Here is a 14,773-nt window from a genome sequence, read left to right on the forward strand (position 1 = left end):
ACCCCGTAATGTAATAGACTTAAAACTGTTGTTTTGCCACACATTTAAAGTTCAACCATAGTGCTTGTGATTTTCCTTTTCCAAAAACATATGTCATGCATACACATATAAAATCACATATTTCACACAGTGATATACAATGAACAACACAAACATGTTCTCATATATGCTTTAACAGATTTAACATATTAAGGAAAAACATATAACATGTAAACATAGAACATGTAAACATAGAACATGTAACACATAATACACATGTGTTATTAATCATGTGTTATCATCATAAAAAACTCATATATCATTGAGATTGTGGGTTAAGCTAAACCTGTGCTCCCCCTATCACCAATCTCAACAACCCTAATGCAGATTAAGGTGTGATTGGGCCATTATTAGGACAGTGAAAGGTAAAAGCCCATTACAAATAGTATAAATAAAGGTCCCAAGCATGAGTTTAGGGATCACAATGCACGTTATATACATCACTTGCTTAGCTAATCGATCGGTTATATTACTAACTTGAGCGTCGGAGTGCCTTTGACAGGTACCCGCCCGTACAACTTCAACAAGAAGGAGGGAGAATGAATGTAACTTGGAGGATGAAGAACCACTAAGGAGCCCGTCCGGTCTTCAAGCCACCTTGGAGTGCTTTGAGTAAGGGACTTAAACCCCACACCTAAAACATTTTGGCGCCCGGGGGCCCGAGCGGCATCCCCTGTCACCACAAGGAACTAGACAAGGACGCAATCTCAACATCATTATGTCGACCCGACTCCTACATATTGATCCTGATTGTAGAAACTCTCACCATTAGCGTTAACAAGCTTATGCGCCTTTATAGATAACTATTTTGATATAACCATCTTAAATTCATTTTATTATTCAATATTATTGATGAGTCAATATTTTCTTCACTTGTCTTAGTTTATTGTGCTAGAATTAATCAGGGAATTGTGCTTAAATGTCCGTTATTTTTTTGTTTTTGCTAATTGTGCTTAATTTGACCAGAAATTCTTATTTTAATTAATTTGAATTATCTGAGCTTATTATTTTCATTATTGATTGCAGGAAAATTTTGGAATTACATTTTGGGACATTTGGAGGGTTGTCATATAATTCAAGACTCTCCACAAAATAAATGTGAACAAGAAGGAGGGCTCACGTGGTGATGGATTTCGGGTGAAGCACTTATTTCAATTTGAGAGCTGGTCCAGCAAGCTTGGGGGTGCACACAACAGCGACCTTTTTGAAAGCACATGCAGTAACATTCCACGGCCTGGTCCACGTGAAGGGGTGCTTGGAGTAAAGAGCATCCAGCAGCCTTGAAGAGTAGCACACGTCTAGTAGCGTCCAGCACGTGGTGGCAGCATAATCTCGTCCAAGAAGCACACGGCCCATGAGAAAGAGTGCTTCATCCTACACCTCCAACATTTCATCCTGTACCTCAAAAATTCTAATTTTATCCTTCTAACATCCTATATCTCCAACTTTTTTAAAAATTTCATTTATTCTCTTTCTTATTAAAGACATTTTAATAACTATTTTTTTATTTTCTTCTCTTTCTTATTAAAGACACTCTACACCACCTTAAAATTAATTCTAATTTAATTTAAAATTTAAATATTTTTTAATATAATTTTATATTTTAATAATTATTAAAATATGATTTATATTATAATAATAACTATATTAAAAAAATAAAAATAAAATAATTAAAATAAAAATAAAAATAAAATAATAACAATAATATAAAATTTGACTTAATATATTCAAATATATTAAATTATATTAAAATATTAAAACAAATTAAATAATTATTAAATTGAAAATAAAAACAAAAATTTTTAAAAAATCGAAAATCAGTTTTTTTTAATTTAAAATTTAATCAATATTTAATTTAATTAAAATTATAGCATTATTTATTATATTTTTATATTTTAATAATTATTAAAATATGATTTATATTTTTATAATATTTTTATTAAAAAATAAAACTAATAATAACTAAAATAAGAGTAAAAATAATAAAAATAAAAATTATATTAAAAATCACATTTAATATATTTAAATATATTAAATTATATTAAAATATTAAACTAAATTAAATAATTATTAAATTTTAAATAAAAATCAAAATTTTAGAAAAATTTATTTATCGGATATCCATATCCGATTATAAATTTATCGGACGTCAATATCCGACTCGTTTCTGAAATTAAATATTGATTAAATTTTAAATAAAAAACAAAACTGATTTTTGATAACAAGTTTGTAAAAATTTTTGTTTTTATTTTCAATTTAATAATTGTGTAATTTATTTTAATATTTTAATATAATTTAATATTTTTGAATATATTAAGTCAAATTTTATATTATTATTATTATTTTATTTTAATTTTAATTTTAATTATTTTATTTTTATTTTTTTAATATAGTTATTATTATAATATAAATCATATTTTAATAATTATTAAAATATAAAATTATATTAAATAATATTTAAATTTTAAATTAAATTAGAATTAATTTTAAGGTGGTGTAGAGTGTCTTTAATAAGAAAGAGAATAAATGAAATTTTTAAAAAAGTTGGAGGTGCAGAATGTCAAAGGTTAAAAATGGAATTTTTGGAAGTGTAGGATGAGATGTTGGAGGTGTAGGATGAAGCACTCCATGATAAATTAATTAGAAAGCAGCGTCCAAACAGCAACAAGGGATGGGCTTCACATCCAGCCTTCACGTCCAAGAGCTGCCACGTCCTGGAATGAGAGGGAAGCAGCACATGCGGACAATAGGATTCACACGGGCTTGGATAGAAATAGAAGAAGGGCAACAACATGTGGTGGCAAAAGAAGAAGCGGTCCAGCAACTTTGAAGTCCAGCAGCGTCCAACACACGTCTAAGGAGAATCCAACAGCTTGGTTGCAGGTCCAGCTTAGCAGCATCGTCCAACAGCACAAGCACACAATAGAGTCCAGCAAACATCAATGCGGACAACAATATGAAGAAGTGGAGCAGCAGCAGCGGCCCTTTAGAAAGCACACACGGACACACACACGGCCTGGTCCAGCTTGGGAGGTGTCACGACATGGTGTGCTGGATGAATGAAGGGTAGGTTTTGTTGGCAATATAAAGAAGTGTCTAGTGTAACATCCCAAAAATACAGTAATAACCATATAATAGAATTAATTACATTTCACAATAAACAGTGCAGTCTTACACTAATAACAACACTCAAAAGCCGAACGGCTTGACTACAGAGCTAATTACCATCTAACAGAAATAAGAAGAGTCCGAATCGAACGGTTTACAAAATCAAATACCGAACGATCAAAACGAAACAACTAACATCTAAAATTAACCGAACGAACTAAGGCTCGGCCTTAACTTCAATGTCCACCAGATTCTCCTCTTCAATTACGTCTTCCAGCAAGGCGTCTCCTTCTGCTCACATCCACACGGATGATCATTGCAATTGACAAGACGGACGTACAAGGACAAACAACACAATGAAAACATAGGGTAAGCTTATGTAATTTAATTCATACATCAACATATAAAATAAACATTCCAACACACAAAAGTAATTCCACAATTATATCAGTACGAAGCCTATCACTAGACTGACTGTCCGGATTGTATGAATCGATGTAGCTACGACGTTCGTGCACCCGGGTGATGTAGTAACTGGGATACCCTCAACAGCTGCCACCCGAGGTTAGCCCTATCAGTCCAAAGTACTCCTAAGGACTAGGACCTCTTGCCGTTCCCACACATGACCTACCCTCCTCTACGTGAGGACGAGTACTCACGGAACATCAGGATGAACTGTCAATTAAGCCTTGTCCACATTCATACTTTACGATATCAATATTCATCCAAGAGTCGCTCCTCCCCGGAACGCTCGTTCAAAATCTACAACCGTTTATTCATCTCAAATACTGTTCATTCTTTATAACCTTTCACTTTAATATCATTTTCGTCTTCAGTTCCAAGGACATAAAATACCGAACGTTCAGCCCTCTTCATAACGAGGACGAACGTAAGGAACGAGTTCGAGAAATCTCCCGTTCCGGAATAGAATAAAGCCGACTACAATGACACACCACATATGACGAGCGTCATTTACCGCTTGAATCAGTTGAATGAACTGACTCTCGTGAATTTAGATCAATACTTAAAGAATAATTTAAGTACAGGGGTTCTAGGCCGGATCCAATGGATATAGACACCTTAAGACGATTAAAGAACCATACTTAGAATAATTAAATTACAGAAACCAAATGCCAGTCAATGACCGAACACGGTAAAGGATTTTACTGAATTTGGACGAACGCTAATTCAACAAGTTAGATAATTAAAGACGAGTACGAGCGTTCGGTATAAGACCGAGCGCCACTCATCACGAACGCTTTGGGTCGAGACCCATCACTGATTTAAACTCGTGATAGAAATAAATATACTATGAGATGGTGAAGATAGGGGATAAGGATGACTAAGTATTCAGGTATATGCTTACAAGATTCTCAATCCCTCACATAACACTCAGGACATCTACGCTTGGCCGAACGCTCAAACCTAGCACTATTACAATAGGGCGTTCGTCCTCAACTAGAATTCTTCCCAAATGAAAGAATTCAATTTCAAAGAAGTTTTCTATCAACACCGAACGGTCAAGGACCGTTCAATGACGAGCGTACATAATCATATAGAGAGATTTATATTCAGAATTCATTTGCATTTAACTCATTTCTCAGCATATAGTTTCATATTTTCATATACTCATATCATAGTACATTTTCATATTTCTCATACATTAACTCATAATCATTATCATATACCAAAAATCAAATATCACAAAGTCATGCTTCATACAACTCACAGAACGTCCATACAGCACAATACAAACAATACGAATTAAATTGAATAAGCTCCCCTTACCTCTTAAAGTGAACGTACGTACTTCAGACTAAAACTCAGCTCGCAGAAATGATATTTCTTCTACCCACAACGCTCAACCAAACTCTTTAAACTTATCAAATTACAGAAAACCAAGATTGGTTCAGATAAGGTGGTCGTGTGCAACAAAAGCTTGGCTTCGCATGCTCAAATGAACGAACAACTAAAGATGAGGGACTTACCAGTTTCAGAATCCAAAGCTGTTCGGTTCAAGTAGAAGCTTGGGACGCCGGAGATGTTCCTACGGTGCCTGAATGCAGATCGCAGAAGAAGAAGGGTGACTTTTCTTAGAGAGAAGATAGGGTTTCTAGTGAGAAGGAGGAGGAAATGAAAGATCAGATTTTTGGAAGACTAAGGGTGCATGCAGAGAGAGTGGGAAGAAGGTTTCAGAAAAAAATCATTTTTCCTTCCCACGTAAGACGAGCGTCCGCTCTCCTGCTGACACCTGCATTCCACTAACTGATTTCAGATCCTCGTTTAGTGACACCTGGCGTCAGCGCAGAGGGGTTTCCAAGTACGTTTTTACTGAGTCTGACGGAGGGTTTTTGGGTTCAAAATCTCGAGGTCAGACAGGTGGAATTTCCAAGGTCTGACATCTAGCCGCCACCTAGGGGGAGAATCATCATCATCTTTCATTTTTAGAAAAATCACACAGATACAACACACGAAGGAATTTGGCTGAAAAGAAAGAGGGCACATGGAGGGCTACGGCTGAAGCAGAAGTAAGTGGTTTTCACGGCTTGGACGGAGGAAATAACTTCCAGTGTTTGGTGCTCACGGTCGTCCAGCAGCGAGAAGCACACGGTGCCTTGGGACAACCCTCGTTATCTTTTCTTCCAAAGCTCTCGGTTTTCTAATCCAGCAGCTCACGAGATTCATTTAGTTGGTTTGCACGGTGATAAAAAAATGTTGATTTTGATTCCAGCAAATATACTTTCATTTTGCTTTTTAGAGAATTGGACGGTGCTACTAGAAGGCACATTTATTTTCATTTTGCAATGAACATGTTTTTGATTACCTTTCTTTTAGATAATGCACATGTTATTGGGTCCAGCAGCAACTCTCTTTTACACATTTATTTTGCTTTTAAACATGATGAGAAACGGTCATTAGAAATGATAGCACATTACAACTAATGAGAGAATTTATTTTAGAAGCACATGTTTCGTTCTTTTTGCTTTTAGATGAAGGGTGTGGATTTTCATTCCTTTTTGCTGGCAGAAGCGGTGATTCTAGAAAATGTGCACAGTCAATCCATTTTCTTTTTCTTTGAGGGAAAGCACGATTATTTGTGCTTGAAAGAGAAAGTTGCTGCAATGTTCCATTCCTTTGTTAACCAGTGTTATTGTTTTATTTAAAGCGTTGCATACTTTTTTACTCTAGCTGCATTTCATTTTTTAGCTCAAGCATTGCATTTTAAGTTATTTTTTATTTAAAGTGTTTGGATATTTATCTATTATATTGTTTAGTTTACTGTTTTCGTTCACTATGTTGTCTACTTTGTTCAGCTTTAAGTTGTACTGTTCAGTTTTACTTTTATCGTTCAGTTTCGAGCCTTTCTTTCCTGCATTTCAATTTCCACTTTTAGTTTAGAGAACATTCGGTCTCAATGTTAAAACCGTTCGGTCTCTCTTTAGAGACCATTCGGTCTTCATGTTTTCCACAGTTTTAATTATGTTTGGTTGTATTTAATTTCCAGTTTTAATTTAGTTCATTTACAATCACAAAAACACTTTCAAAACCCCCCACTTTGTGTTATACCTAAGTCTCGAACCACATTTGGTCCTTGAGAGACGACCTAGGAGTCACTTCCTAGCACTATACTGCATTTTTAATGCACATCAAATTTGATGGGCCGCGATAGCCGCATCAGTTATATTGTTCAAGATTTATTCAGGGTCCAATGACGCATTCACCACTTAGCCAAATTTGGCCTTAAAAATTCGGTCACACCAGATCGACCCCAAAGGAATCTCGGCCGACCTCATCGAAGGTCGGCGACCGTGAATCTTCACCAAAGGAATCCCGACCGACCTCACCAAAGATCGACGACCATGGATCTTCACCATAGGAATCCCTACCAGCTTCACCGAAGGTTGGCGACCGTGGATCTTCACCAAAGGTATTCGGCCATTTGGCCTCACAGGTATTCGACCATTTGGCCTCACAAGTATTCGACCATTTGGCCTCAACTGCTCAACCTTCTATGGCCTCACAGGTACTTAGCCAAATTTGGCATTAAGTGTTCAACTATTCGGCCATCCAACCTCACAACTATTCGGTCATTCGACCTCAAAGCTATGTGGCCATTTGGCCTCACATCTATTCGGCCATTCGGCCTTACAACTATTCGGTCATTCGGCGTCAAGTACTCGACCTTCCATGGCCTCACAGGTATTAAGCCAATCGGCCTCAACTGTTCGGCCTTTTATCACCTCATAGGTCTTCGGACCTTCGGCCTCAACTACTCGACCTTCCAATGCCTCACAAGTACTTAGCCAAATTTGGCATCAGCTGTTCAACTATTCTGCCATTCGGCATCAACTTCACAGCCTTCCATGGTCTTACAAGTATTCGACCATTTGACTTAAATTGCTTGGCCTTCCATTGCCTCACAGGTACTTAGTTAAATTTGGCATCAAGTGTTCAACAACTCGGCTATTCGACCTCACAACTATTTGGCCATTCGGCCTCAACTATTCGATCATTCGACCTCAACTGATCAACCTTCCATGGCCTTAGTGGTATTCTGTCATTCGGCCTCACAAGTATTCGACCATTTGGCCTCACAGCTATTAATCCATTCGTCCTCAATTAATCGGCCATTCGGCCTCAACTGCTGTTGATGGATTGGCAAGTGTACCAAATCGCACAAGTAATATAAAATGGTAAGACCAAGTATCGTATCTCAGAAGACTCTTGGCACTAAACAGTTGTGTGATGACTCGATTAATTAAGACTTAAATAAAATGAAATCATTGGTTTAAGATGCAAGAACAGAAAATTAAACATGAATGCAGTTTGATCACTAGTAGAGTAACACAAAGATGAACGAATGTTGTTTATAATGAGATGAGTATGTTATTGGAGTTAGATTTCACCAAGTTCCCTCTCATATGATCAAGTCCATCTTTTGTTATCCCTTATTCTTTTAGCCTTCACATGATTTTTGTCTACTAAAAAGAAAACAATTTGTTTTAACCTTTGGACCTTGAGCCTCATGCATGTTTTGAAAACCCTTTGTGAAAATCTTTACCTTGAGTTAAGTTGAGAACATTTGATGAGGTATTGATAAAGGTTCAAGTTTGGGGTTGTTGGAAAGATTGAGAAAGGAAAAAGAAAAAGCAGTGAGCTAAGAAGTGAGTACATGAAAAGCAAAAGCAAAAGAAAAAGAAAAATGAAAAGAAAAGAAAAGAAAAGCTCAATGCAAGGGAAAGCTAGGAAAAAGAAAGTGAGTTTGTGCTTGAATGATGAAATCATTAATGCCTCCCTTAACTCAAGGATTTTGCTTACCAGAAAAAAAAATTTCCTTCCTAGCCCAGCCATGTTACAAGCCATGAAAGGCCTTTGTGATGAGAACTTGCTGGTGAGTATGTTTGGGTGTGGTTAAATAAAAGGCAAAGTTAATTTGTGTGACATTGTGATAGCAGAGTGAAAAAGACATCAACACCTCACTATACACCTTTTGGTTGAGTGATACACTTTTGAGTGCTTGAGTGATACACTTTTGAGTGCTTGAGTGAAACACTTTCCTTGGTGAGGAATAGTTCTTTCAATTTCTGATGACATCTTTGCTTGGTTGATTGATCATTCTCAAGGATAGCATCTATTGAAGTATATGAGCATCACATTCAGTTTGATTGGAATAAGGCATATGTACATCTTGACTGACATTTGTATGCTGAGTCGATAAAAGTGATTTCTTGTCCTATAAGAAAAAGTTTTTGAAAAATCTTGAGTCATTTTAGTGATTGTTTTGAAAAGCTGAGTTACATTCTATTTTGCTTGAGGACAAGCAAAGTTCTAAGTTTGGGGTTGTGATAACGGTTGAAAATACCGTTATCTATGATGTAATTTTGACACTAAATGCACCTTTTTTTGCTTAGAAACTTGCTTGGAATCATGTTTTTCTGTTAAGTTGTGTGAATAAGAGAGTTGAGCTTGAACTGAATGATTTTATGACTAATTTCCCTTGTTTTAGTGGGTTAATGAAGTGATTTGGAGGAGGAGTCAAAGTATGAAGGAGTCAGAACTCAAGGAGCGAGCAGAACTGCAGAAAAAGAGAAAAAAATGCAGTGCTAAAAAAATCCGCGAGGCTTGGGCGCCCCTCAGGGGGGCTTGAGCGCCCCTTTTGGGCCCTTAAGCGCCAGAAAGTTCCATTTGACGCCCGGGCGCCCCAGTTAGGGCGCTTGAGCGCCAGCGACATGGGCCGGACCTTGTTTCGGTTTTGATTCGACTCTATTTAAAGGTCCCAGACGCCCTAGGTTTTGTATCTTTGGCAGAGGGAGCGCAGCAGCACACTCTTTCAGTCTCTAGAGGCGGATTTGGATGCGAGAGCTTCCATCTTCTACTTTTAGGGTTTTTCTATCTCATTCTTCTCCATTATTCATCTAGTTTCACCATGTCTATGGTGAACTAAACTCTATTTGTTGTTGGGGGATGATGTAACCTTGTGAACTCTCATCTATTTGAATTGATTCTTAATAATATATGCTTTTTCATTAATTGTTAGAGTAATTCATCTGTTACAACGCTTTCTTTTTCATCTATGGTGAACATATTGATCTCATAACACAAACCTCATTCGTTCATCGTTGTGCCACTCTTCAAGTGATCAAAACTGCATTCATATTTAATTTTCTGTATTTGCATTCTAAACCAATGATTTCATTCCTTTTAAGTCTTAATTAATTGATTATCACACAATTGTCTAGTGTCGAGAGTCTCTTGGGACACGATAATTGGTCTTACCATTTTATATTACTTGTACGATTCGGTACACTTGCCGAAGTCATAACACCCCCAAGCCTAAGCAAGCTCTTTATTGGAAGAGGTGAGCAGGGATTATTATGAGCTTGAGATAGGGCATTAATGTGGTATTCGATGCGCCTTAAGTCTTCATTTCTCACTTATAACGTTCCCTAGGCTGAAGAGACTTTAGTGAGAGCTATGGAAGCGTTCCTTAGGTCGAAAAGGCTCAGGTGAGAGCTACGAAAGCGTTCCTCACCGAGCGACGGACTCGAGAGCCTGACCATGGGAGGACGACTTGGGAGGACCGTCTAGGAGGAAACCCATGGGAGGACCATACGGCACGAAAGCCTCCCAAGCCCGAGCATGATGTCATTTTGTGTAGGGGTTTTGTACATGGCCTTCCTGAAAATTATGGGTTCTCTGGTTGGCTTTCATCTCTATGTCCTCTTTGTTTATTGATTAAGATGAATGGTTAGAACACTAAAATGGGTCGTGCCTTTGTCAGCCGAGCTGGATAGTCTGCTGATCCTGCTTAAGTAACATGTCATGGAGATCCGCGGTCATTAAATTTTGGTGAGGTCAATCGAGACTCCTAAGATGAAGATCTACCGCCATCGACCATCGATGAGGCCAATCAGGATTCACTTTGTGAAGATCCACGGTCGCTGACTGTTGATGGATCGACAAGTGTATCGAATCGCACAAGTAATATAAAATGGTAAGACCAAATATTGTATCCCAAGAGACTCTCGACACTAGACAGTCGTGTGATAACTCTCGATTAATTAAGACTTAAAGAAAACGAGATCATTGGTTTCAGATGCAAAGACAGAAAATTAAATATGAATGCAGTTTGATCAATAGCAGAATAGCATAGTGATAAAAGAATGTTGTTTTTAATATGAGATGAGTAGGTTGTTGGGGTTAGATTTCACTAAGTTTACTCTCATGTATATAGGAATTCTTCTTCTTTCATTAAAATCAACGTCACTCACTAAATTACTTAAAACCCGATCCCTCGGTGAAGAAAGCCTATCCTTAATTACTAGTTCATACGATTCCTAGCATTCCTAATAATTAATTCTGAACATCAGGAGCTTAAGACGACCAAGACTCATACCCCCATCCCTGAGAAATACTGTTCTTGGGAATAATTCTACAAGAACCTGAATTGTAAGGAACCTCCCGAAACTCAAGCAATTCATACATCACGCTATGAATGAGTTAAACAAAGCAAACATTGATCACAGAAGAATTACCCTAACAGTTAATGAAAGAAACATAAATTATTAAGAATCAATTCAAATACATGAGAGTTCACAAGGTTACATCATCCCCCAACAACAAATAGAAGTTAGTTCCCCATTGACATGGTGAAACTAGATGTACAATGGATAAGAATGAGATAGAAAAACCCTAAAAGTTGAAGATTGAAGCTCCCGCATCCAAATCCGCCTTCAAAGAGTGGAAAAATGTGTTGTTGTGCCTCCTCTGCCAAAGAAACAAAACCTAGGGCGTCTGCGTCCTTTAAATAGAGCGGAATCAAAATAGAAACAAAGCCTAGGCCCATCTCGCTAATGCTCAGCGCCCCACTTAGGGCGTCGGGGTGTGCTACGACACTAAAACTTGCGCTCAACTTCACTTGGAGGGCAAGCAGGCGTGGTTCTTCAGGAAAAGTGGCGCTCAGCGCCCCAAAAAGTGCGCCTAGGCGGTGTGCGGTAGGCTTTGGCGCTGAGGGCTGCAAAAAGGGCACTCAAGCTTCGGGCCTTCCTACTTTCTGGTGCTTTTTCAGCTCTTTTTGAGCTCCATCTCCTTGGCACTTCAGCTCTGCTTCCATATTATCTCATTTCGTTCCAAAATAAGGGAATTTAGTCGTAAAATCATCAAGTTCAAACTTAACTCTCTTATTCACACAACTTAACAGAAAAACATGATTTCAAGCAGTTTCTAAGTAAAAAAAGGTGCATTTAGTATCAAAATCACATAACAGATAACAATATTTTCAACCGTTATCACAACCCTAAACTTAGAACTTTTCTTGTCCTCAAGAAAAACAAAATGTAACTCAGTTTTTCTCAAAAATTACTACAATGGCTCAGCATATTTCAAAACTTTTTCTTCGAGGACAAGTAATCACTTTTATCAACTCATCATAAAGATGTCAGTTAAGATGTACAGATGCCTTAATTCAGTCAAACTCAATGTGATGCTCATGTACTTCAACAGAGGCTATCCTTAAGAATGATCAATCAACCAAGAAAAGATGAAATCATGAACTCAAAGAACTACACAGTCAAACTCAGTGTTTCACTCAAGCACTCAAAAGTCTATCACTCAAACACATAGGTGTGCAGTGAAGTGTGAGTGTCTCTTTCACTCTGCTATCACAATGTCACACAAATTAACTTTGCCTTTCATTTAACCACAATCAATCATACTCACAAGCAAGTTTTCATCACAGGGTGTTTTCTCGGCTTGTAGCTTGACTAGGCTAAGAAGAAAATTGGTTTCTCTGGACAACAAAATCCTTGAGTTAAGAGAGACATCTATGATTTCATCATTCAAACATAACCTCTCTTTCCCAAAACCATCTTCACTCATTCCCAACTTTCTCTTGCATTGAGTTTTCTTTTCTTTCTTTTCATTTTTCCTTTCTTTTACTTTTGCTTTTCATTTGTTCATTGCTTAGCTCAATGCCTTTTCTTTTGATCTGTTTTCTCAAATTTCCCAGCAACCCCAAACTTTAACCTTCATCAATACCTCATAAATGTTCTCAACTTAACTCAAGGCAAAGATTTTCAAATAGGATTTTCAAAACATGCTTAAGGCTCAAGGTTCAAAGGTTAGAACAAATTGTTCTCTTTTCATTGGGCTACAATCATGTGTAGGCTTAGGGATAACAACAGATGGCCTTGATCATATGAAACCTGCAATCAAGTAGTTCAATCACAGAAAATTTGGGCAAAATCATTAATAGCAATTATTCACAACAAACTCTGAAGCCCAAACCTCACACAAGTTACTTTCAAGTTCAGAATTCAGATAAACATCCTGCTCAGTATCTCAATCAACTTTTTACTTCAAGCATCTGTTTCATACAAACAGTGAGCCATCACCTGTATATAAGCGCATCATGCATCATCTCAACATCACTTAATAATAGAGCATCACAAAGGAATACTTATCACAAAACATAGCATAATTGAACCACATCAGTGTAGTTAATTCAAGCCAAGTACAAAAACAAAACAAATGATCAAAAAGAAAAGTTTAGAAAGGTGGGTTGCCTCCTAGTAAGCGCTTCTTTAATGTCACTATCTTGCCACCATTAAGCTCAATCTGGATCAACCAACTCCATAATTGCGGAAAGACGTTCAACCTCACCACCCAAATAATGCTTGAGACATTGTCCATTAACTACCCAACTTCTTTGTGGGTCTTCAGCAGCTGGATCTGCCAACTCAGCTGCTCCATGAGGAAGGATATTCTTAATTATAAACGGACTAGACCACTTGGACTTCAACTTTCCAGGGAAAAGTTTTAGTCGTGAATTGAACAATAACACCTGCTGTCCTGGATTAAAGACCTTCTTTACCAGCTTCCTCTCATGATAAAATTTTACCTTTTCTTTGTAATTCCTGGAAGAATCATAAGCATGAAACCGCATCTCTTCAAGCTCAATAATTTGCCTTCTCCTCTTTTTTGCAGTATCAACATGATCAAAATTCAAGAATTTTAACGCCCACAAAGCTCGATGCTCCATCTCCACTGGTAGATGACATGCTTTTCCATAGACCATCTGAAAAGGAGATAACCCTATAGTTGTCTTCATTGTCGTTCGATATGCCCAAAGGGAATCATCTAACTTCTGAGACCAATCCTTTCGTGATGAAGCAACTGTCTTCTCCAGGATCCTCTTTATCTCCCTGTTAGAAACTTCAGCTTGCCCGTTTGTATGTGGATGATAAGGCGTAGCTACCTTATGTCTCACACCATAGTGCTTGAGTACCTTTGCAAGCTGAGAGTTGCAAAAATGAGATCGTCTATCACTAACGAGTACTCTAGGAGTTCTAAATCGAGAGAAAATTTGCCTTTTCAGAAATTTAATAACAGTGCCAGAATCATTCTTAGGACAAGCCAGGGCTTCTATCCATTTACTCACATAATCCACTGTCACCAATATGTATTCATTATTGAAGGACGGTGGAAAAGGTCCAACAAAATCTATATGTTTAAAATAGAATGGCTTAGTTTCAATACCAAGAGGGGTTTCTTTAAATCTTTTTCGCGAAGTAGATGTCTTTAAAAGCTTTCTTAAAACGCAAGGAAAACGACTTTGTAGTGCAGCAAAATATAATCGAATGCGTAAAATTTAAAGTCGACTAGATGTAACAGAGTAGGCATAGAAAGATCAAACGCTGAGTTTTTATACTGGTTCGGCCAAGCCTACATCCAGTGTCCTTCCACCATAGGAAGCAAATGCACTATAATGATCAAGGTTTTTACGACAAGGCTTTTATAGCGACATCCACGTCAAAAATATAAAACACCTCTCTAACCCTCTAATCAAAATATAGGCATATACAAACAAACTAGCAGCAAGAATCCCCTCTCCTGCAGTCCAAACCCTTTGAGCCACCCTCAAAGTCAAGAACGCAACACGCTCTTCTTCCTGTAATCACAACAGGGAACCTCAATCCAATCTTCACAAGATTGTAGCCTCTGATCTCCTAGTTACACCCAATGTGCAGAATTCATCAGCTTTTGTACGTGCAGTTAACTTGCTCTTCAAGAATCCACAAGTAGATGATCACCATGATCACTTCTTGTTTCTTGGAGCTCTTTCTCT

This window comes from Vigna angularis, chromosome 7, assembly GCF_016808095.1.
Source record: "Vigna angularis cultivar LongXiaoDou No.4 chromosome 7, ASM1680809v1, whole genome shotgun sequence".
Lineage (NCBI taxonomy): Eukaryota > Viridiplantae > Streptophyta > Magnoliopsida > Fabales > Fabaceae > Vigna > Vigna angularis.